The sequence below is a fragment of the Chiroxiphia lanceolata genome, chromosome 4, assembly GCF_009829145.1.
Source record: "Chiroxiphia lanceolata isolate bChiLan1 chromosome 4, bChiLan1.pri, whole genome shotgun sequence".
Taxonomy (NCBI): domain Eukaryota; kingdom Metazoa; phylum Chordata; class Aves; order Passeriformes; family Pipridae; genus Chiroxiphia; species Chiroxiphia lanceolata.
In genome coordinates this window covers 72,150,738-72,175,692 of record NC_045640.1, presented here as the reverse complement: position 1 = coordinate 72,175,692, position 24,955 = coordinate 72,150,738, and the positions used below count along the sequence as shown (strand labels likewise).

The 24,955-nt window shown below is 39.5% G+C and overlaps 1 protein-coding gene across 10 annotated transcripts in view; it reads left to right on the top strand.

The window, feature by feature from the left end:
• The window catches only part of LOC116785433 (bifunctional heparan sulfate N-deacetylase/N-sulfotransferase 3), a 214,030-nt gene that overhangs the window by 50,034 nt on the left and 139,041 nt on the right, over positions 1 to 24,955 (top strand). For all 10 annotated transcript variants that reach the window (XR_004356537.1, XR_004356536.1, XR_004356540.1 and 7 more), the window contains one exon: positions 24,038 to 24,115. The gene's annotated coding sequence lies outside the window, so the exon portion shown is untranslated. The remainder of the gene's footprint in view (positions 1 to 24,037; positions 24,116 to 24,955) is intronic.

Here is a 24,955-nt window from a genome sequence, read left to right as displayed (position 1 = left end):
TAGGGACAAACAGGACAATGCCAGTTTTTGTCAGAAATCATTCAGTACACAGTTTATTTTCCCAATTAAGGCATACTAAACAAACAAAGCCCTGGTCATTAAAATATACAACTAGAAGATTGGTTTTTTTCCTCTGTTTGTTACATGGTTAATCTAGGTTTAAAATGAAAATCAGAGGCCAGATTCTAATACTGTCTTGTGACTGAAATAACTGTGTTCACATCAATGCAGTTACTTGAGCCTGCATCCAGGTAAGGAAGATTAAAGTCCAGCTCTAGGCCCCCTCTGAGAGGGTTGCTGGTTGTTTTGTTTCTTGTTCAGGAAAGTTGGGAAAGAAATGGAAGCTTGAATTCAATGAATCTAACATCCCTTCATTATTAGCACTTCAAAACCTGCATCTCTGTAGTTGATCTGTAACAGTGTAAGAGTTTGCAGATATTGTGGTTTATTAGTGTAAGTTTGATTTTTACCCAGAGATACAGCAGGGGACAGAACCAAGGAATGCTGTCAGCCAAGCAGAGAGATTGCTACAGACACTGCAAACTCTTTTGATCCTTAAGTGTAAATATGCTTCTCTAAGAAACCAAACAGAGCACTGAGAGAGGTCCCACATAGGGCTGGGTTTGGACAGTGGTAATGGTTTCTAGAGGTCAGAGGATTTGCAGGTGTAAAAGAATAGCTCTGTTCTTAGCCCTCCTAGTGCAAAATTATGGACTCAATCTATCAAATTCCAATGGATTTTATTTATATCACTCTAACTCAGGTACTCTCTCATGCTGGAAAAATTCCCTTGAATTGTCAGCTTACTTTTGCTAACCTGAAGCATTTATGTCTGATAAATTCACCATTTAACTAGAGATAGAAGCTGTTCAGTTCTAGCTCTTTTTGCAGTCAGTGAGGATTTGAATTGCCCCATGACCATCTCAATCCACTAAAGATGTAAGGAGACAAAAATAAGTGGCTTAGGTAGGCACGGGTGGCTGAAGGCAGATAGGATGGCTTCTGTATGCTTGCATGTGCTGGTGAATGAATAAACCAGGAACAAAAATATTTGTGTGTCTGAGAGATCTGATGAGGCTTTATTTAGATGAGGAAGAGAGCTACATGTGTCTGCAGTTCTTACTTTTGTTCACAGTTCTGCCAAGCAATGGGCTGGGCAAGTGGCATTTCAGTGTCCTGGACTGTGTCTTCATGACCCCAGTGCTTAAATGGCCAAATACTGAACTTCATTGTCCTCGTCTGTAACTGCCAAGTTGGGACCATGTTTCTAGTTTTTTCCTTGGTGTCTTTTGTTCTTTGATAAAAATCATTTTTGTTTTACCCGTGACACTTAGTGCCAGTGTACTCACTCCTGATTTCACATCCCATTTTGTAAACTGAAACTGTAGATGGGGCAGCCTCAGATGTCTGTTGATGAACAAATCAGTTATGAGGTACAGCACTGGCAAGTCCAGAATTTTTCCAGATACTGCCCTACTTAGTTATTCAGACTGGAGGAGAGGAAGTTTTGCATGTTGCCTAAGGCAGCCTACAGACAGAGTGCGTGATGTAACCCATCCATGAGAGCCAACAGCTCTGAATTCTGTAGCTTTGCCTAATTATTCAATCTGTGTCATTGTGAATAGACTATTTCTGTTGAGGTGAGAAAGAAAAGCAGCTTTCAGGGTGGAATTTCTGTTGGCTTTATGGGGAGTTGTGTGACTAAACGCTAATTGAGGTTCTAAGGTTTAGTGCTCATTTCCCAACAAACTCCTTTTGAAACTTCAGCTTTGGAATTTTAAAGCTTCTGTGCTGATTTTAAAAGCTCATCTGCATTTGTAAAACAGAAAAGTATGGGTTTTTTTACTTTCAAATTAATACCTTTCAGTTCCTGGCTGCTCATCATAATTTCCTCCATACAGGCTTGTGCTCTCATTGCAAAGTGATATTTGAGAGAAGCTTCCTCTTTGTGTCCAGACTGCTGCTTGGAAATCCAGGAACTTCCTTCAAAATTGACATCCAGTACAGTCCAAAGATTTAAAAATTAACCTAAAGTGATAGAAATGGATCTGAATGAACTGGAATTTCTTAGTACTTTCACTGTGAAAAAGTGCTACTGTCCTACTTGAGAGAGTCTGAAATGGGAGAGATTGTTGTGAAGCTATCCAGGTACTAGAAAACATGTCCTTGGTTTCTTGCTGTATAGTATTTGTCTGTACTATTCCTTCTTGATGATGGTAGAGCTGAAACTTGTAGAAGAACATGTTTCTGGTATGATTTCATAGAATGGCCTGGGTTGGCAGGGACCTTAACGCTCATCTTGTTCCAACCCCCCTGCCATGGGCAGGGACACCTTCCACTATCCCAGGTTTCTCAGAGCCCCATCCAACCTGGCCTTGAACACTTCCAGGGATGGGGCAGCCACAGCTTCTCTGGGCAACCTGTGCCAGGGCCTCACCACCCTCAGTACCAAATTTCTTCCTAATATCTAATCTAAACTTACTGTCAATTTAAAACCCTTTTCCTATCACTACATTTAATTGCTGTTTGCTGAATCAAAATTATATGAAGAGGTATATTCCATAATTTAATATTCCCTTAGATTGAATATATTTCTCAGATTACTCTCTAAAGTACTGAGAAGGAGAGTATAAGCAGGAAAGGGAATACTGACTGACTGTACCCTGAAAGGGAGGAGAAAATAGTTTTTTCTTGGTGAAGGCATATAATTTTGTAGAGCGAAAGCTGCTCAACCAGGTTTATTTTTATTATGTATTTATCTTCTAAAATTTTAAAACTTCCAAGGAAAATGTCAGTTTATCAAATTCAATTATGCAACCTTCAGACTTAGTAAAACCTTACACTTTTCTACTTCCCACATGCTTTCTATATTTAAAAAGAGCCTTTCCTACAGTAACTAGCCTTGACAGAGATAATTGGGAAAGCAGTTTGCTTTCTTCCTACCTTCCTAACGTATGGTTTTTCACTTTTTAAACTTGTTCCTCGCTCCAAGACAGAACACCTCAGTTGTGAGAATGTCTTACTGGTCACAAGGGTTTCCTGCATGAGCAATTGTTTAGGAGTGTTTGGAGTCTCGTCTGTGCAGCTCATCCCAGTTTCAATGCCAGGCTGATTTTAATGGCTCACTTTCAGACGTACTAACAGCAGCAATAAATAATGAGGAGGCGTCTGTGCAGATCCTGTTTTCATTTGTAAGGATTTTGCACAGCTATTTGACTTTTCACTTTTTTATAGTTGCTTTAGTCAACTTGTCTCCCAACATGAGTCTGTTTCTCATGGCTTCACTTTAAGGCGAGTGCTGACTGTGTCGTGAAGTGGATGGCATCGTGTGAAGCACAATGGCATAAGGAACTGTGACACAGGGTGGCACCTACTGGAGGTGTTTGGACAGGTTGGAGGATTTACATCTCTTCTGCTTTGTGTTTCAGATGTGATTGCACCATGTGAAAGGGTTCCATCTAGGATGTCTGCATGGTGCTAATTTGCTGTGAATGTTTCTCCAGCATAATGTCAGTTACAAGAAAAGGGTTTAGTTTGTTCTCCTTTTGTTCACAGAAGAGATTTTATGACAAATTCATATTTTTATACTTAAATATAGACTTGGTAACTAAGTTTTGCTTTCCCCTTCAGAAAGGGTCATTGCTGTCAATAGGGTTGTAGTATTGGGCCTGGCGTAAATATTGTCTATTTGAATCACTTGAAGTGGCTCCTTAAGGAAATAATGCTACAGATTTTGTAGGGATTTCTATTTATATCTTTCCATATTAAAAATATACCTTTTATTTTATTTTTCACATACTATCTCTAGACTTGGAGCAGAATACTTCAGCTTGTTACCTACTAGAGTATTTGGAGAAATTTATGGTCCTGTTCAAGTAAATGGAAACCTTACCATTGACTTCATGTGGGGACATTCTCCAGTGAAATTGTTTCTTTTTTCCCTTATTTATTTTTCCCTTTAAAATGATGTGGAATAATAAATAAATTCCTTTCAGGAAATCTGAACTATGAGTAGCTGATATTTAGAACTGAACTTTGCTGGTAGTAGAAAATAATTTAAATCCTTCATTCACGTATAGAAGTGCATGGAAGAGCATTATGCATCTGACTTTACCTTTCTGTCCTCGGAAAACACTGGTGGAAAAAGGTCTTTTCAAAACATCACAAGGTTATGAAAGGACCAGATCATGGCAATGAGTGGAATTCCCAAAGGGCATCTTTAATTTCGGTTCCTTTGACTCCCTCAGCATCTGTAATCCTATGCTGGAGAAGTAGGGCCACAGCAGGCCACCAGCTTGATGGCTGTAGAGTCTTTCCTTAACATAAAGGCAACACTGATAAGAAGAGCATCTATTAATCCTTTCCTTCACAGGAGGTTAAGTTTCTAACTCCAGGGTGGCAAGAGGAGCCTGTGTCAGATCAAAGTTCACAGCTGGTTGCATTTCATACAAGAACTGTTGAATGTAAAATGTGCTGTCAGTTCGTAGGATCCGGGGCAGGCTGAGCTCTAGCTCACCTCTCCTCTCCACTGGGTTACCTGCCTTAATCCCTGCCCTAGCATGTTGTGCCTACCTGTGTTCTCACCTATTGTTTCAATCTCTTTAAGAGTCTCAGAAAACCTCTTCTTCCAACAGAAGTATGGGCAGTATCTCCCCAAGGCCAAAACAATTTACGGTTGGGTGCATAGAGCAATTGGTTACGACGTGCTAATTTGAATCCTTTTGGATTAAAGGGAACAGTGTGGATTTTCTGTATCCCCAAGAGATGCTTCATCCACTGGGATACCCTGTGGAAAGGGAGTGGTCAAGGGCTGTGTTTAGTATGTGAGTGTGTATTCTGCATATTTGACCAGCATTCATTTGCTTGGACCTAGAGGAGGATGGGCAGGTGGGCATCTGTTTTGATGCTCTATCAGACTACTCTGTGAAAACAGAATCAATTCTAGATATGGCACAGAAATTATAAATTTAGTCACACAAGGCAGAAAACTCAGAGATGCTAAAAACATTGACCTGTAAAGGATTGATAGTGGTCGGAGATTTACCTGCTGGGATACTGGTGCCTTATTCCATTTAAGTTTCCTTTCAGCATTTCAGTCTTTTTGTAGATCTAAGATATAAAAATAATTGAATGAATGCCAGAATGTTGGGTTTTTAAAGTCTAAGTTATTTTTCCATTGGCAACTTTTCAGAAGTATTTTTGAAGTGAAAAACCTGTCTTTGATGAAATAACCTGTAACAAAGTAGTAGGTTAAGATGGGTTGAGACATTATCAGGCCTTTGACACCCAATTATTAAGATCTTTATCCTAAAGAAAACAGTGTTAACAGTCTTCATAAGGATATATTGGATTATCACAAGCTCTTATGAAGCAGCATTTTAATAACTTGCTAATTAGTTTCATAATTATTAGTAAATGAATGCTTGAAAGTGTGCTTATTGAAACTGGGCCCCACTCTGGAACTTCACCTAAAAAAAATGCATCCCTAATCTTCAGGAATCAGTGGCACACAGTTTGTGGTCACTTAGTGAATTGTGTATTACTGGCACATACACTGAATTCCTAATACTATTTACTCAGTTTTTCTAGAAATCAGCAGGACTTAAAATCAAGCCCCTTTCATCATCCTTCATGAAATACGTCAAGATTCACTTCCTGCTATTTCAGGTCTCATTTTCCATCCTGGTTGCCCTGAGAGGGGCAGAGGGTGTCCAGACTAGGACATTCCCATGGGGTGAAATTGCTGGTGTAAATCAGAGTCTACACAGCTTTTGACCAGTCCCACGCAAGGCGAGCTCGTAGCTGCACCTAATGCAGTTGGGCTCCAATTCACAGATGTTAAATTGCTCCATCACTGCATGAGTCAGACCATCATTTGGGATGAATATTAGGTTCCCATCTGTTTCATTTTATAGTGCTTCATGTCATGTACCTCCCACTCTGAAGTCAATACAGTCATTTTGTAACCAAACGTAAGTTGGCTGTTTCCTGTTAAATTTTAGGAGATGCCTCATCTCTCAGACTTTCTTTTACTGAAAGACCGTGTCAAGAGTTTGCATGTTTGATTTCTTTTCTTAAAATATGGAGGAAAGTGAAAGTGTTTTGAAGAGCCACTAATACTGTAAAATCTCTGCTCAGATTGTAATTTTGCCTCATTTTGCTTAATTCAAAACAGATAGGGAACAATAGCTCAGAGAGGCATGGAAAAATATATTCCAGGCAGAGTGTTACCACTTTCATTTTTCATTAAACCTAACCCTTCCATTTTATTTTTTAATAAATTCTATCTAAAATTATGCTGTGTTCAATTATACTTTTAAACTTCAGGCTAATGAAAATCTAACATTTGTGATTGTATCAAATTAGCCCTGAAGACTGAGAAAGTATTTAGTAATCTGTGCAGCATGACCTATATTAAGTGCTGATTGATTTAATATATGAATACATTTTATAAACTGAATAAAATACCAAGTGAAAACCTAAAAAGTATGAATAATATATTATCATAGATGGTATATAATAATTAAAGTTTGTGCTTTTATGGAAATGTATGTGGACTTTAAACAAGTAGAACTAATGTGGAATTCTATTTTTCACCACTTCTGCTGTCATTTTGTTCAACTCATGACTTAATTCCCTCCTTCTGCAGTTTGTCTGCAGGTTTTTGTCACATAGAGCACATTGCAGGATGTGGCTGTTACAGCATCAAACTTCTATACAAGTGACTTGACTGTCCCAAGTAAAATCTATGTCAGTGAAATGTCTTCTGCATTACATGTGCAAAGTAATGGGCTTGAATGGAGTCTTGGATCAGATTAGCTTCAAGTATGCTTGAAAACATTTATTTCACAGTGCTAAGAGCTAAACATGAACTTTGCAGGTTTGCTGTGTAAAAAATTACTAAGTTAGTTGGTCTAAATGCAAATACCTCACTGATTTCAATAAGCCATTTAATTTATAAGGCTGTGACTAAGTATTACACCATTTTGTTATTGACAATTATTATTATTAAGTCAGACTATATGACTACTAAAATCCCTTTGAATTTTTAAAGTGTTAGTAGCTGACTGAGTGTTACATTGTGTTTGTGGGATTTGTTTGGGTTTTTTTTCTCACAGGTATTTCTGGTTTACCTAATCTGTTATCATGAAGTTTATCACTTACATAACACAATTTTAACAGGAGTAGTAGAAGAGGAAAATGTTGACTTTAAAATAAATTTAAAGTACTTGGAGGTATATTTACATACCTGAAGTCAGCAGGAGTTAATTTGTTTGTATTATTAGGGAGTGTGTCCAAGATGCCTCTGAACCAGAGCAGTTACTCTTAAGAACTTGGAGGGAACAAATTAAATCCAACCAGACCAGTGGAGATCAAAGATTAAGGAGTAGGACCTGAGGAGTAAAGTCTAGTTGTCAGTAACTGGAGAATTCAGATAGGTAAATTTGGGAACATTTGGTTTCTGTGTCTCAACAGCAGAGTAAGGTTGTGCAGAATCATCAGCACAGATTTGCTGAGCACAAATCATATCAAACAAATCTTTCCGTAGATCAAAAAGGCAGCAGAACGGATAAGCAGGAAGAAGGAAATGTTTGGAGTTAAGAAACTTATTGAAACTTATTGTAGGCAAAGAGTTGAATTTTCTAGTCTTTCTACTGTTCTCAATCCAGTTCTAGGGAACAGTTTCCTTGAAAAGGTCAGATGGCATAGTGATGGGGAAAACAAAGTGGGGGTCCTTTAAAGAAGACAGTAACACTTTTGGTGTCCCTTGGAGTATGGCAAGAAGAATTCAAGAAAATTAGGGAAAATGTCTGAATGTGACTAGTGAAGCATTGCAAAAGGCTATGATGTCCTTCATTTGAAACTATATTAGGCCAGCATCTCTGGGGTGGTCAAAATACAATGAATCTTGTCTTATGGCAGGGGCAATGCTTCCTGAGAGCTCTTCCAGCCCTACATTTCCATGTTTCCATCCCAAGTATTTAAAGCTCTAACACAACTGTATTACTGCCTATCTGAAACCTTGCAATATGTTGATTAAAAATAGCTCTATCTCCTTCTGCATTAGAATTTGTAAGCACAGTTTCCCTAGCCTGCAGCAATGTAGACCAAAGCATTCTTCACAAACAGCAGCATTAAACTACTCTGTGTAGCACACAAAGATGTATTAAAACAAATACAGCGTATCATTGTCTGTCTGGATGAGGCACTGAAGGAAAAGGAATGCCCTGAGCAAGATAGCCCTTCTTCAATCCCACTTAGTCCAAAAAAAGACCAGAGAGGAGAAACTGCCTCTTGCACATAAATGCATTGGAAACTTTTCTAAATGGAATCTTTATGCAGAGAGCTGAAACGAAAGCCAAGCCATGCCACAAAAAGGCTTTTCCAAGAGCAATCTCCTGAAAGTCACAGCATATTAGAGAAATTTCAAAAAGTCACTGAACTTGAGTTCAGGTCCGGGCATCTTGGGGTCTTAAAATTCATGACTGTTTTCTGGTGGAAAAAGGGAGGAGGAAGTATTTCTGCACCAGCTTTGCTTTTCACAAGCCTTAACTATAATGCATGATTGCAATGCTTCAGTCAGATTTCAAAACAGGATCTGAACTCTGTGTTGGGTTACAGGCTAAGATACATGAATATATTCATTTAACAGCACAGCTTTGTAAGGAGAGGACCCCCATATTATAGCAGACATGAAATCAGGTAGTGGGCAGCAGCTTATACACATGTAAGCTCTCTGTGTGGAAAAGAAACAGTTTTATTGCTGCTTTTTGCCCTTAGTTTCAAAAACACTGAAACCGAATCACACCCATATAGCAGTCTTTGCAAGGCATTACAGTGTCCCAGCAAAACATAAACCAAGATCACCTTCTGAAACAACAGCAATTTCCTATAAAGTCCTTATTCACTTGGAAGTAACATTCAGCTCCTAGTGAGAATGCCAGCATGAAGCCAACCAGCCATAAAACCAGTTTTAAGCTTAAAACCAGTCCAGAAGGGATTAAATGGAGCCAAAGGATATTCGTGGTGTTCTGCTACTCCTGTTTGAGTGAGTGTCCAGAACAACCTGCTGACAAGTTGCCGCATGCTAAACAAGCCAGATACTCGTTTACATCATTGACCACTTGGTGTTTGATATTTAACTTTGCTTTTAGTATTGGCAAACATCTGAGTAAAAACAGAGGTTTACACTTTAGTTATGTAATAGTTATCCTTAAAATTCATCATCACAGTACTTTGCTTTTAAAATACCACAGCTTTGCTCACAAGTTTCTCCTGTGTACTCCTAGAATTTTGACAACTGCTGTTCTGAAACTCCAGTTCCTATAGCTTTAAGAAACATTTTCCTCTTCAATAACTGGTGATGGCCAAATGGCACTGCCATTCCCTTTCAGCACAAATCTTCCCACTGGAAGAAGAGAATCACATATTCCAGTGTTCAGGATAATTGAGTTCAACACTAACAATTCAAAATTGGAACTTGGAGCCAAGCTCCCCTACATTTTATGGGATTTTATAATTGAGTAAATCCTGCAAAGACATTTATCAGGTGAAGAGTTGCTTTCAAGTGGCAGGAGTGTGGCAGTTATTATCACTGTCAAACCTATAAGAGCCCGAAAAGACTGACTTCCCTCCTTTGTCCCACCCAAACTGCCTGGCTGGAGGAGCTGGATGTCCAGAAGAGGCTGTAAATGTGGTAGCCCAGAGCAGGCCTTCAGTAGCTTCTGTCACAGGATTTGCTTGGAATTCACTCAGTGTGGGCGCTGTTTTTCCAAGGTTTTACTGGCTCAAAGAACGCTGGTTTATGCCTCCTGCTCTAGGTGTAGGAAATTGTCTCTTGTATGTATGCAATGGTGTCAAAGTGATGCAGTTAAGATATAAACTGCAATATGCAAATACTTCTTAGCAGCTTGGGTATTAATTTAAAAATCTACAAACTTTTTTTTATTTGAAGAACCTGTGTAAGTGAAAAGTGTATTTGATTTTTTTTTTTTCACTTAGTCTTAAAAAAGAAAAATAATTTGGGGTTTGGGGTTTTTTGGTTTTGTGTTTGGGAGGATTTTGTTGTTTTATCTCAGCAAGCTTTACTTTGTTTATACTCTGAGGCAATTTGGGTTACAGCAACACTTTTACCCATTTAGATCAGACATATGGAAAAACTTACTGCAGAACCTGTATCAGTTATTAGAATTAAGTGTTTGAAACAAAATGCAATTGATTACTTAATGAAAAGAAATGTATGTACAATTTGTAGTGTCTAAATTCTGTAGCAGGCAGCTGCAGTATTTGGAAAATGTAGTAGAACTACTCTAAATTAAGACTAGTACATGAACTGAGAGCCAGTCAGCTAATCCAAAGAAGTGTGAGCTCTTGGGGGGGTTTTTGCATAGAAAAGGCAAACAATGTTGTTATACACCATATGAAGTCTGGCTAATCATCGTCCTGAATAAAAAACACAGCACTGTACCAGCTCCTAGGAAGAAAATTAACTTTATCCCAGCCAAAATCAGGACAAGTAGTCAAAATTCAAGTAGCACTTACGGAGCCTAAGCAAGCACATGAGTCCTTTAGCATTTGCCATGTTCTGTTCTTCATGTAGAAAATGTCAAGTGCCACTTGATATGGAGATGAAGTTTGAAACACCCAAACAATGTTCAGTTTTCTCCTAACTGTTGATCAGCTAGTAGAGAATGACAGGATTTGGATTTCAGACAAGACTGTATCCAATGGAACAGAGAGCCCACAACTGTCCCACCTGAAGGATGGTTTATGAAAAACATGGTCTGTTTTTACCTAAGTCAAGACTAGGGACTATGAGAACTTTTGGCAGCTCAGATACAATGCAGTGCAAAGGGCAGTGTTTGCAGTTTCTGGGAATAACAACAGCTCGTATAGATCTCTGCTCTTTACTATAGAGCATCTACAACATATTGGTAAGATTAGATTGGATTTGTTAGTTTTGACTCTCTAGAATAGCACCCTGACCTTTTCCTGAGGTGTACTGTGGCATCCTGCAGATGGCAAAGAGGTGTCCTTTCTCTTGCTCTTTATATTTTAAGAAGTAAAGCAAAGTGGAATGGCCTTTCTGCCGTGTATCTCTAGAGCCAGTAATTTGCTTTTCTCCCTCCCCTCCACAGGCTTTACAGTTTGTCACCTACAAGATGTAGCAAATGTAATGGGGACAGACAGACACAGACACACCTTTACCTGGTGTGGAGGAGCATCCAGCCCATGTTGTCACATTTGGTGCTGCTGTTCGCTGATCTTGTTAGTAAAGCTAATTAAACTATTGGTAGCACAATTACACCTCTGCCTGTTACAGTTTTACCATTGGCCATGCCCACGGACCATTTTGTCAGTCACTGAAATGTTTACAAGCATCACCTTTATTGACTTGCCATGAACCTTCAGTTCCTAAGGGTCTTGGATTTCTAAGGCTGTTGGATCGTGAGTTTGTGGACAGGTGTTGGTAGAGAGGAGGAGAGTGGGAAAATGAAAATGTGTGTCTGTATGTGTATAAAAAAGGGAAAGGCACTAAAATTCATTGTGATATATCATATTTCTGTAGGGGCCAGTGAGTATACTGAGTGCCTTAAAAAGCTGAATGAGTAAACTGGACTGTGTTCTGCTAACTCTCGCAGGGATAAATATGGATCTTGGGGCTGCAGGGTTAGCAACATCCACAGGGAAGTTCAGGCTGACTTCTTGAGGGCTGTCGTCATCTCTTCTGTGGCACACATTAGGGAGTGCTGATGCCCTTGTGTTTGTTAAATGTCCACAGTGTTTTAATTTGTTTGCATTTATAATTAAAACTTCTGTTCCTCAGTATTTCTCGGAAGGCCAGCAAAATTAGCAGTCTGCTAATGCATTTCTGCTGCTGCTAAAGCCATACTGTTGGGGTTTGCTACACTTACTTTACAGAACTTGGACAGAATCAGATTAATTCATACCTTTCTTCATTTTCACTTGTCTTTTGGCTCGTGTTTTCTTAATTTGAGATGATAATGGGTGTATGCTGTATGCAATGTCCTGCACCTTCCTTAGAAAGTCTTTAAACTGTTGATCAACAGATTTTTCATTGTATAGAGAATTTCCTTCTGTTACATTAATTTTAATAGAAAATAGGATGGGTTGTGTGAGAGAGAATAAATTTTTAGGGCTTAAAGGATGAAAATAAATTTCCATAAGATTTCTCTGCAACTCTCATGATTATTGTCAGTCTTTACCTAAGCTAATGTGATCAATTTTTTTAACAACTTAGATAAACTGGTTTGAATTCATTAAATTCATACTCTTTATATCACTGGCTCAGGTAAATCTGTTTTGTTTAATTCATTGATTAAATCAGAAATAAATTGAAAAGAAGTTAAATCAGTGTAAAAGTTAGAACCAGAATGAACAAAATGTTATCCAAGAAGCTTCCAAAGGTGGAAACCATGGGCTTTAGGCCACTGGTGCTGTGATTTCGTAGAGAGACAGAGAATGTCCAGCTCTCGTCCCCAAGGGTAGGAAGTGAGGTCAGAGTTAGGCCACCTCAGAGATGGATGAGAGAGCCCTGATGTGCAAACATGTTTGAGATTTACTGATCCTGAAGAAGCTGCTAAGCTTTGGATTTTTCCTATCTCTGCATTTGAAAAATAACCTTCTAGTCAGTGCCTCTTCCCATCAACTGCTCACATTCTCTACTCCACATCCTACTCTGTGCCTTCCATCATGTTTACGGAATTGGGCTCTAACTTCCCAGCACTTTGGAGTAAAGGCTTGTCAGGTGTTTGATCCAGTCCTGCTGCTGACTGTGGTTAACATTCTGTATTACTCATAGGAGTAAGAAATAGCTTTGTGGAAACCGAGAATTTAGAAGGAGCAGCCCCAGCAAGGAGAGAACTTGATTTAATAAATGAACAACCGCAGCACCAAAATAGATCAGACTGGCTCAAAGGTTCAAAACATTTCTTTGCCCTAAGGCAGTCATTTGTAAGTAAGGAAAACAAGCAAAACCAAATAAACTGGGATCAGAGTAGAAGAGAAACAATACCATCCGTGATGCCAGTAACAGAAAAGTCAGCAACAAAAGGAGGGACGAGACAATAAAAAGAAGCGGAGGAGAAAGGAGACAAAGGCTCCCAGCTCATTACAGTTGCTGTTGCTGCACTGTCTCTGCTTGTCAAATTTACTGTGCACCACACGGCACCGGAGCACCGTGAGGCCCTATTGGTATTCTCAGTGCACACAACACACAACTGTGTGTCTTCTGAGTGTTTCTGTGGGGTCAGAAACAGGATGTCAGAAATGGGGAGGACAGCGGAGAAAACAGAGAAAGTGAGTAGCTTGAGAGTAGCTGTCCTCCCAGTAGGTGATTCTGGTTCCGTTGCTCACAAAGAAGAGAGGGATTGATCTTCCCAAAAACACTCCCTGGTGCTTTTTTTGTAAGTTTAAGACATGATAGGATTTTGTCAGCAGTGATAAGATCTTTCCAGAGAGACTGGTGATTAGTGTAACAAGATTGCCGTTCTTCAGAGTTAGCTGTCAAAATTATAGAATTACATGGGAAAAATTAATAAGAATTATTACTTTTACTTTCACAGATGCTAAATCCCTCAAGCAAGACAAATAAGAGCTCAATACATTATTGCTATTTATTCTCTGGTGTTAAAACCATGTGATACAGAATCACAAGTGATTAAGGAAAATGCACATTAGTGAGGGGAAAAATGGAAACAGAAGAGGTAAGAAGCAGGAGGAAAATCCAGTGAGGAGCAACTCCCTTATCAAGATAAGGTTTTGGTTTAGGGCTTCCTGTCAATTTTCGAATGGTTCTGAGTTTTTAGTAACAATTAGTGAAATTGTTGGTGAGCTGCATGGTATGAAGAGACCACTGATAGGGTAGGATCCAGTCTGTGGTCACAGTTCAATATTCACAGTGACAAACACACACATTCTTTTTGTTCTTTCATTCCTAGTGCTTTATCAGCACTCTGCATGACTACATCACTTTTCTTGCCCCTTCCAGAGTGATGTTTTCCATGGGATTTTTTCCTCTTTGGTAGATTTCAGTCAGATATCCATCATCACTGTAAGGGGCATCCCAGCTTTGGGAGAGTGCCTGAGTGGATGTGGAATTGATTGCTCTTGGCAGTGCTGTAGCCACTTGTAAGTTCTCATTTCTCCCAGGCAGACACAGAAGCCATGTGGTTGTGCCAGAGCAATTTGAAAGGAAGCACGGAAATGTGAGTTTGAGTTGGCCATCTGTCCTCATGTCTGTAACATCAGAGAGGGAGGTGGTGGCGTGGCTGAGGCCAGGAGCTGAGCCTTTGTTGTTTTTCTGGAAGGCAGGGCAGCAGGAGATGACACAGCCCTCTGGTAGTGGAGGTCCTTGGAGTTTTTCGAGGTTGTGGAACATCAGAGGGGAAGAATGCCAGCTAATACCTACATCCTTGATTTCTCACTCATTCACTTACATATCCTGGCAAGAGCATGTGTTTGTGGATATGTGTTGGGGTGTGTGGGTGGGTAGATATATCCAGTCCTGAAATCACTTTGTTAGAAGTAGTTGCCTTCTCACTTCAGGGAAGGATATAACACAGTGTTAACAGTTCAGAGAAGTGAAGATAGTGTGGTTTTGTGGTTTTGTTTTAGTTTTATTTGTTTATTTCGGGGTTTGGTTTGGGGGGGGGGTGGGTGTTGTGTTGGAGGGGGTTGCTTCTTTTAGGGCTAGTAACTTCTGTGAATCCACTCTAAATATTTAAAAAAACCCCAAATTTTGGCTGCCTATTTCAGAGCTTTGGTGCTCACACCAAGTTCTTAAAGGCAGTTAGGAGTTTGATGGATGAGCCCCTCCATTTGTTACATTTTCTACAAGCAAATCAGTGCTAATCTCATAGCCCATTTAAGTACAAAGCACAGTGTGCATATTTTGGGTGTAATCCTTACACAGCCCTCCTAGTTCGGGAAGTACCAATACAATTCTGGGACATCCCCACCTACCAATAGATGGCTCTGACTGCTGGGATAGAGGTTTTCGTTCCCTTTTATCTTGGATCACAGAGAATTTCATCCTGGTAATGTTGATGTATGGATCCACTAAATGGTACTTTTTTTAGTGAATGGGAGTGTCTTAAATTCTTCCTCATATCTCTGAATTACAGTCATTTAGAGGGGGAAAATGTGGTACCTGTTTTTATGATGGGAGAGCGTAAGAAGGGGGGGAGAGGGGGCCACCACATTTGAACTGAGAGCCTTTTTCATTTTTGTCTATATACAGTAGAAATATATGGAAATAAAATAAATTATGAGAGCGAATTCTGCATTCTGTACTTGTGGTGAGCAGGAGACCGTCCTGGCCTTTTGGGAAGCAAACTTTGGGAAATGCAAAGTGCAGATCACAGCAGTTGTTCCCAGTGTGCTGTTTGGTATGCAGCGAATCCAGCGAGCAGGGCCCTCAGCAGCAATCTTTGGAATCTATTACATTTGTTCCACAAAGTCACTCTAAACCCATTTAATCTCCTTCATCAGTGCTGCTGACATCCACAACTTATGCACTGAGGAGATGACTGGAGAAGGAGATTTATAAGGCAGCCTCTCCATTGATTCTGAGGCGGCCAGTTTGCACACTTTGGGAAGGGCAATGTTTCATTTTACTTTATCTTTTCCTTTACTACCTTCTATCTTCCCCCATACTGGATGACGGTGTTAATACTGACCCAGCAATACTTTTAGGTTTATGAACTAACTAGAAATGAAGTGGTCATTATCAATACCACCTTCCCAAGGATTACCTTGCACAGCAACATAGTCCCCCTTCTCCATGTGGAACACGAAAAGGCTGGGAGCAGAAAAATGGTGGGGGACTGCGGCTTTTGTGTTTATTCAAAGGCTTTTTTGAATCAGGCATTTAATAGCAGATTGGTCTTTTTTCAAAGTCCTTTTGAGGGCGCAGAGGGCACAGGAGCTGTGGCAGAAATCCTGAATGCAGCAGAAGGAGCAGCTTGTTTCACACACTAGTGCTGGCATTAGTAAATGGGTATTGGCAGTGTGACTGAGTGAGGGACGCTGGACTGGGAAGTAAATCAGCAGCTTGCTTTTTCTGTGCTTTATTTTCTTTCTTAAAAGGCCAGTGCTAAGGAAAGGAAGGTAGAGAACATGGTAAACTTGCTGTGGAATTTTGGAAAGCTTTTGTTATTGATCTGACACACAGAAGTTAAGGAAGCCTCCACCTGAATCAAAGAAGGAAGAATTAAGCCAATGTTTTGTGCTTTAAGAAAGTTCTATCTCTGGAGAATAGGCTTTGGCCGAGTAAGCAAGACTCCAAGGCAGTTAAATTCCCAGGAGCAACGGCGATTTGTCCCCGTATTAAGGTGTGAGCTGAATTTGCAGGAAAGATCATTATCGTATCGCATTACAAATCCGCTGCTGAAGCAGCATCAAAGGTCTGCCCGCCCCTGGCATTCCTGGGAGACGGCTCAGCCTCACTGCTTCACACGTGCTTCCTCAGGGAATGGCTTGTGCTCTGGAGGCAGCTGGAAGCTGTAGTGACACTGCTAAAGAACTACATATCTTTTCCCTCAAGACTTTTCACAGTTCAAAGGTCAAATGTACAGAAAACCAAGTGTCTAAAAATGCTATTGGAAGGCTAAGCAAAATTAACCCAGAGCATAACGGGCCTTGGAAGGAATTTTCTAGAGAGAAGCAAAATTGTGCTGAGCTCTAACTACTGATTAAGTACTGATAATGTAATAGTTCTAGCTTACTCTCATTCTCTTAGACTCATTCTCTTACTTAATTATACCTTTTTGTGAAAAGCGGTATTTCATCAGTTAAAAATCATTATAAATTAGAAGTTTATAAATCATTAGAAGTTGTTCTAAACCCTGTATTTTGTTTCCAAGGTAAGTGATGTTTAGGCTTCTCCAGCTGATACTGCATGCTAATCTGGAGAGCAAGGAGTTCAGTAGATAGATCCTGTTAAATTAATCAGTAATTCCCAATTGGCTTTTCTTACTAACCTCCTGACTTCTAACATGCATCCTTCACAATTCAGAAGTAGAAATGCCTCTGAAAGATCTGGGAGAGGTCAAATAGTATCTCAGTCACGGGCTTTGTGGACCTATAATTAAATACATTTCTGAAACATTGCATAATGTGCAAAAAACCCATGCCTGGTTGCTGTTCTGTGGAATTCCTTCTCAACAGAGCTATTACTATCTTGAAGATTTCTGACTGTAACAAATGAAATACCATCTGCTAAAAGAATCATGGCAATACTGTCATCTTCAGTACATCCCTTCTGCTTATTGTGGGCAAAATAGAGGGAATACTCAGAGAAAACAAGAAGACAAGAACCCGTGTCATCCTTGTTTTATTGCTTATATTATGGCCACAGTGGAGCCTCCATATAGGCTTGGGAACCCACTGTGTGAACTTGGTGTTGCTGGGCTGAGGTGAATTTGTAGCAGAGAGAAGTTATGTGACCTCATCAAGGCAATCAGGGTTGCGATAGTGGCATTTCTGCTTTGCCAATAGTCACTTTATTTTTATCCTATGAAAGAGATGGAGAGAGGGAGGAGAAATGCAGAAGGGGATGAATGACAGCTGAGAATTTGTGAAAAAAGGAAGGATGGGAAAATGGGTTACTGTCACAGCAGAGCTGATGCTGTGAGGAAAGGAGCCAGAGAGAAACCAAGTGCTGCCACAGGAATGGTGTTAAAGAGTTTGAAGGAGATGAAGCAACAGTGTCATCTCTGCCAGCGAGCTCTGGGATAGTACCTGCCATGCTGACCCTGGGGATTGATACAGTTCTGAGATCCTAGAAACAAATACCAGCAGAGAAAAGGAAGTTACAGGCAGCTGAGGAAATGCACAAGAACACAAATTATAAAGATGAACCCTGAGCTCCCTGAGAACAGTGAACATCTGGTAGATGCTTTGTTAGCTCTGGAGCTGCTGTGTTATTTCTTTAGCACTGTTTCCATTTAGGCCAGTCCTCTTCTGTTTGCCCGAAGTCATCAAGCAAAGAAGGCAGGCTGAGGGGAACAGTTTCTTCAGGGGAGTGTTCTCTCCAGTGGAATGAAATCTGAAGGCTCTGGCAAGTCCCAGCTGATGTCTGTTAGTTTTGTTTATGCTGTTGTTCCAGACAGTAAACTAAAAAAATTGTCTTCTGTTGACTGACTTCTCATCTGTGGAACAGCACACTCAGTAAATTACTTCCATCCCAGAAATTTCTTTTAATGAAAAGTAAGATAGATACATGAAATATAGCTTTCATTTTTCAGAGTCCTCTAAAATTAATAGTTTTAAGGCAGAAATGAACACTATACCCTTCAGCACCATCACTATACTGAAGATGCTGAGAGTCAGCTTTCTCTCTTCCTGCTCAAAGAACAAGTGTGTTGACTATATTCTCAGCTTTCCCAGGAAGCAGCTGAATCTTACACTTTCTCCAGTTAAAGAATCTCCTGAGGTGTGCATGGTGGAGCCAGACAGGTGTGGGGTTTTTGTACATGCTCTGATGGTCTTCCTCAAAGAGAAGTGGATTTTATTCACTAGTGTTTGCATTTCTGGTTGATAGCTTTAAAAACTACTTGAAAGATTTGTAATCAAATCAAACGGATGTTTACATAGAGAAAGGAGACTTAAGTCCAGAGAAACACTGGCTCATATCCTTTTGTACTGCTCAAGAAGTTCAATCTTGGCCAAAAATGAAAAAGCCTTTGCAATAGAATGTCTTCTGTTTGGCTTGACTTGTGTCAGCAAAAAATAAAAACTAAATAAGCCAAGAGAGATACAGGTATGAATAAAAATATTGCAAGGCATCCAAGATAAAAGTATTTAAGCTATTATTTTGTACATGCATATATGAGTGTAATCACTTCACCTGGTTTAATCATTCCCTTTTTGCTGCCAGGGAAAACAAGTTTGTAGTGTACAATAGGTCAAGAATCTGGTAGGGAACAGAATGTGCAGTTCATAAATCTGTGCAAACACACGGGGAGCACAGCTACAGCTGTAAAATGCAATAGTGGATCCAGCCTTTCCTTGAAGATGACACGTTAATAAATTGGGATTTCTTTCAGAGGATGGGCCGTTAAACTGGACTGCATTCATTCCTATGTGCTTCCACCTGTATGGGAAAAATAGACCTTATTCAACCAGCTGGCACATTTTATTGGCAGGCTGCTGATCTAGTCTGCTCTGGTGGTGGAATGACACTGCTCAGTCACAGAACAATAAACAATGGTTTAATAACACACAGGGATTAAGTTGGCAGAGTTGAACCCTCAAAAGTTGAAGTACAGAATCACAGTTTTGAACTTCTGAACTTAATCAGGCACTTCTGTGTGTATAATTGGCCAAAGCCTTATTTCTATTTCCCTACATCAGTATATAGACATTTTCTTTTCATGGCCCTTCTTTTAGGAAGCCCAAAGGGTAGACACCTGCTAGTGACTGAGAGGTAATTCAATAACTTTTTTAGTGTCCAGTGTCAGGTACACGGTCCTATTTACTAGACAGCATCCTAATATCACACTTGATTACAGATTTATTGCTGGTCTCATGAGCTTTTCATGGAGTTCATTATCGGAGCATCTGAGTGTTTCACAAATGTTAACGGGTTTATCTTCACAACTCACAATGAGTGGTGGTATTATTACAGGTTCCTCTGAGAATTTTCTTGCCAGTCTAATTATTTTCCACTGAGTATTTGTAAATGGCAGCTTCAGGCACTGCAATTCAGTAAAAATTGGGCAGATATTTCTTGGATGTCAAAAAGCATCCATAATTCCTGAATCTTTGCCAGTAATCTGGCAGTAACCAATAATCCAGTGCACACTTCAAAATTCTGAATGGGAGACAGATCATTAACTAAGCACTTATAAGTTTATTTGCTTGTTCTTAATTGTTAAACTTACATATTTTCTATGGCTTTGTTTTTGGAAAAAGCTGAGCCTTTTATTTTTTTAAACTTCCTAAACCAGTTTTTCCTGTGGCTTGTTGCCCAAGCTGTTCAAAGCCTGCAAAATGTTAAGCAATTGATAATGGAATTTTAAAAAAAAATCCATGCCAGAAAAAAACAACCGTAAATTATACTGCTTATGAACATCATGCAGCTCAGTAGCTTCAATTTGTTATAACCCAATTATTAAATCATGATGTTTTAATATGATGCAAAGTATATAGAAATGCTATTAGGGCATGATATATAAATTCTGATAAACATTTCTAACTGCCCAGTGTTAAGTCAGATTTTAATTAGTTGAAGAGCTTCTCCAGAGTGTTGGGAGCCCAATTTGTATCCTGTTGCTCTCATCAGACATTCTGACATCTGGTCTCCAAAGGCCACTTCCTTTCTCTCTCTACTGCAAGTAGGTCACCTCCTTGCAGCAATATGGAAAGTGAAAGGTAGCAAAGACAGAAAAGGAAAGAAAAGTAGCCAAGAAACTGGAAAAGATCTGTTCAGATTCATGGAACTGACATAATTTGTCAATGGGCAATCCAAAAGTAACTGTCTTGAAGAACCACTTTTTAACCCACATTTTGAAAAGCTCCACTCTGCACAGCCAGGGGGTGATCTCTGCAAGAACAACTTGGTTCTTCACGCATAATTTGCTGCTTTATTTCCATGCTGATGATTTATTTCCTTTCTCCTTTGGACTAGAGAACTTACTTTAAAAAGTACAAGTTACTAGTGTATTAAGTGGATGAGGAGCAAGGGCCAAATGTAAAGGATTTTAAAGGATCCGGTGGTAGTGGTTTTTAGCACATATTCCACATTTATTTTTATGTGCCTTTACACTTAGTTACTGATATGAAATGTAATTCCCCTCAGATGTCACCTTGGAGATGCTGAAATGGTTGTGAAAATCCCCAGGCACCAGTTAGCAGAATTAATGTGTGTAAAAGATAACATATCATGACATGACATGATGGCAGTCAGCTGGCCTCAGCTTTTTGTGTTGGAAAGCTCTCTGCAGATCCTTCTCTTCTGAGCATGTTCTGTTTTATCTTTGCTTAAGTGAGTTTTGCTTTTACAAACTACTACACTTATGAGTTTGATATTTTAGGAAAGCTTCTGAAAATAAAAATATTGTATCTCCTCTATGGGTATGGCCTTTGGGAATGCTGATGACCTTTGGGGGCAGAGCTTAAGTGTCATTTTTATGTGAGCGTGCAACAATTTTATGGAATCTTAATTGGATACAGAGAGCTGAGATGTTTGATGGATAGATACAGTTAAAGAAAAGATGGTTGCACTTCTTAATACTTGTTACATCTAATTTCTAGTACTTATAGGTATCATGTTACATGTTTAAAATATCACCACAGTGGCAACCTTTTCCTGATTTACAAAATCTTACAGATGAAAAATTTTTGTGGAAGGAGAAGATGCAAAAGGTCCATCTGCTTAAAGGAGAGAGGAGATGATTTAGTGGTGGTGTTCCCACCCATCATTGTCCCAATTAGTGTGATTAAATTGGGTTCAGGAAGGGTCTGTGGGATGAGCTGAACATGGCAAAGATAAAAATCTGTTCATGTTTCTGCAGGGATGTATGATAAATTTAAACCTTCCTTAGAGTTGCTGAATAGCTGAAAGGGAAGGGAATTTGGTTACAAGAAAAATGAAGTTTGATTCTTAAGTATTTGTATGTTTTGGCCTTGTGTTCATCATTTGAGGGAAAGGAATATATGGGAGTCACGGTGATGGGTAAGTGGTAACGTAGTGCAGACTGACGCAGAGGAACAGATCTTCTACTCCTGGAGTTAAGAGTTTGTTCCCTCACATTAGCATGACTTTGTCCAGAACACTCAGGAATATTCAGTGCTTAACTTCTTTGGCTGCTTATATAAAAAATCAGACACTACTCCCTCATTTCACTACAAGGAGGTGGCAGATAAGGATGCCAGTGAGGCAGCCCCAGGAATACACCAGAAACTAAGTGGCTTTTGTGCCTGTGACCCCTCATGCTCTATTCAATGTAGACATATCCAGTGCTCTCTGAATGAGCCTTTATAGCCTGGTTGTAGGTCCGTGGATATGTGTATGTTGGACAACTATTGATATATAAAATAGTCAGAAATGGCAGAAAAGAGTGTTGAAAAACCTAACATCAGTCTGAACGCAAGTTGTTGAGCAATTATAGCACTGCAGTCTAGTTTTGCAAAGCTGTGGACATTTTAACCCATACTGCAATTACAAAAACTATGGTAATTAGCTCACTCAGAGTTTCAGGTTAGTTACTTTACCAGAGTAGTAATGTCATGGATCAGGACCAGGAGTTATATTTATTGTGGGAAATAAGAAGAAAATCCATAGTTGTGAAGTCTCTTGAAGTGCTGGGCAGTACAGTGACTTCTTCAGTGTCAATAAAATCTGATGTGCAGATGCTGTTACTAATTGGGCATCCTGCTTATGGAGTTCTTATCAAGCTGTGACACAAAGGAAGTTCTATAAACCTCTGCTGTTCCTGGGTTCTGCTCTGAGGTTTGTGCAACACCCTTCCCTTGCAATATCTTAAATTGCTTATTTTTTCCTTTGACTTTGTTACCAGCCCTGTCAAATGAATGAGGTAGAAGATCTCAGGTTTTGGGACAAGACTGCTCAAGATGATGCAAACCTTCATGAGCTCTTTCCTTGATCAGATATTTCATTCTTTTGAACATTACTGTCTTTAGGTGTGAGAATCTGACAAGTTTAATTCCCCCCACAAAACCAAATTCAGTATTTTTATTGAATCTCGTTGACACTGAAATAATGCTTGTGCCAGAGTAAGATTCAAATTACAAGTTAATTAAAACACATAATAAAGAAGATACTTAGATGACTCTTAACTTGTGATCTTGACAACTTTCTATAAGCAACTGAAGCACACCAATATCTAAAGGCTCTCAGTGAGACACTGTGATCTCAGTGATATCCAAAATGTTGCTTCTGCTTGTGATACCTTGATGCTTTCCACATAAAATACTTTCTGTTTTGAGGGAGGAATAAGTAGTGAAGAGCAGAGCTCTAGATCCTGGTGAACAGATGCCCACCAGGGCATCAAATATTCAGCAGGGGCCAGCTGAATATTTGATGATGCAGGTGGGCTAGGAGGGAGGAAAAAAGGACAAGGGGATTTGGAGGAATAGCTTATCTAGGAAATTGTCAGGAATGGGTATGGATTTTCTGAGATCCCTTCAAATCTTTAATCAGTAGATGTCAATGCCATTTTATTCACAGGGAGAGTTGTTTGAATGTACCAGAAGTTCCAGCTCTCTCCAACCGACTGCCAACATGTCCAGCCCAACCCTTGACAGCTTTAGTAGTACAGTGAAAATTCACAATCCAACATCTGTAGTCCACAGACATTTGGAAGCAAAGTGAAGTTGCTGGTGCTGAATATCAAATTAAGGGATATCACACAGAATACGTAACAGTTGTTCTGGAAAGAAATTTAGAGAATTTGTTTTAAATGGCAGGAAAAATGCATGAACATCTATTGGGGCTGGGTGGGGGGAGTATTATGGTTTCTGTCCATTTTCCAGATTTCCCAGAGATTCACTGTGCTGTGACAGGCCCTGGAGTCTGTCTGGATTGAGCACTTTTTTTTTTCTAGCAGAGTTCTTCACTTCGGAAATGAAATGTTGAAATGATTTGGGGCTCTGCACTTAGGTATATATTTCACTTGTATTCTCAGTGACTTCCCTCTCCCTTTCTTCCCATTATTGTGCTGCCTTTGAGTGGACTGTAAGCACTTCCCATATAGTTTGCACCGTGCTTTGGAGGCCCAGGTTCTGACTGGTGCTGTTCAGAGCAAGTGCAGTTGGGAGTAAACTACTGCCAAATACCAAAATTATTTTTGCTCTGTAGTTTGCAGATCTCAGAGCTGAAACTTGAAATTCGGTATGAAGTTCCAATTATAGTAAGCCACACAGATTTTTCAGGTTCTTCACTGAAGTAGCTTTTGTATTACTAATGGCAGTTACTTTAAAAGTAGTAATGTTGCAAGCTCAGCTTTTGTGCAAGTCAATAAAATACTTTTTCCTTTTGTTTTGTTTGTAGGTTCATTGCAGTTTTCATCCCCTCCATCTAAGAACTGTTTACAAACATTTGTTATTAAACTCCGCAGCGCCAGAGAAGGTAAGCAAGTTTTTGTGGTTTAATGGGTAATTCTCTTGTGACTGGAGCAGCTGATGTCCATATGGGTGTTGTGTTTCATCTCAGCTTTATTGCTTCTTTCTCAGTGTATCATTTAGTTCCGAGTCAGCACTCAACTGGCAGTTGTTTTGTCTAGAGCCATCAGCAGGTCCGTGTACCACATTAGTCCTGAGATGCTGAAAAATACAGCCAGCTTTGGTAATCTTTAGCTTGGAATTTTTCCTGTAAGTGAATTAACTGTTTCAATGTTTGATTTCATCTGAGATTTCCAAAGCTTTGCCGATAGAAAAGGATAATAGCCAATTATTCCAACTAGTTTTAGCAACTTCATTAGTGCAGAACTCCTGCTAAGCAGGCCCCTGGTGCATTTCTCTCAAATGGCATATTTTAATATTGTTCCATTGTCACTGAATTGATTGCATAAATAGCCCATCCTGACATCTGTGTATGCAACCAGCAGTTTGGAAACATTCTTCTGCGCTCTATATTGAGCACTTTCTGCTTTAAAAATGTTGTTTAAATTTTGGCAAGCCTTATTTTTATGCAAAATAAATCAACACCACTTCATGTGTGTCACTATGATGAATAAAAGGTAAGTTTTACGTTTTTGAGTTCTTCAAAGTTGAGCTCCGAAGTTATGTTTCTCAGTTTTGGCACAAAGGCAATTTGGAAATGGGTTCATGTATTTATGATTTCGGTGTTTTGCTGAGAAAGGAAATAAAAAGTAGAGTATAAAATGGAGGAGTTCTTTTGAAAACATTCAGTATTTGTCAGTGGAAGAATTTTTGTGAACTAACTTGGTGAATATATGTCATTTAATGG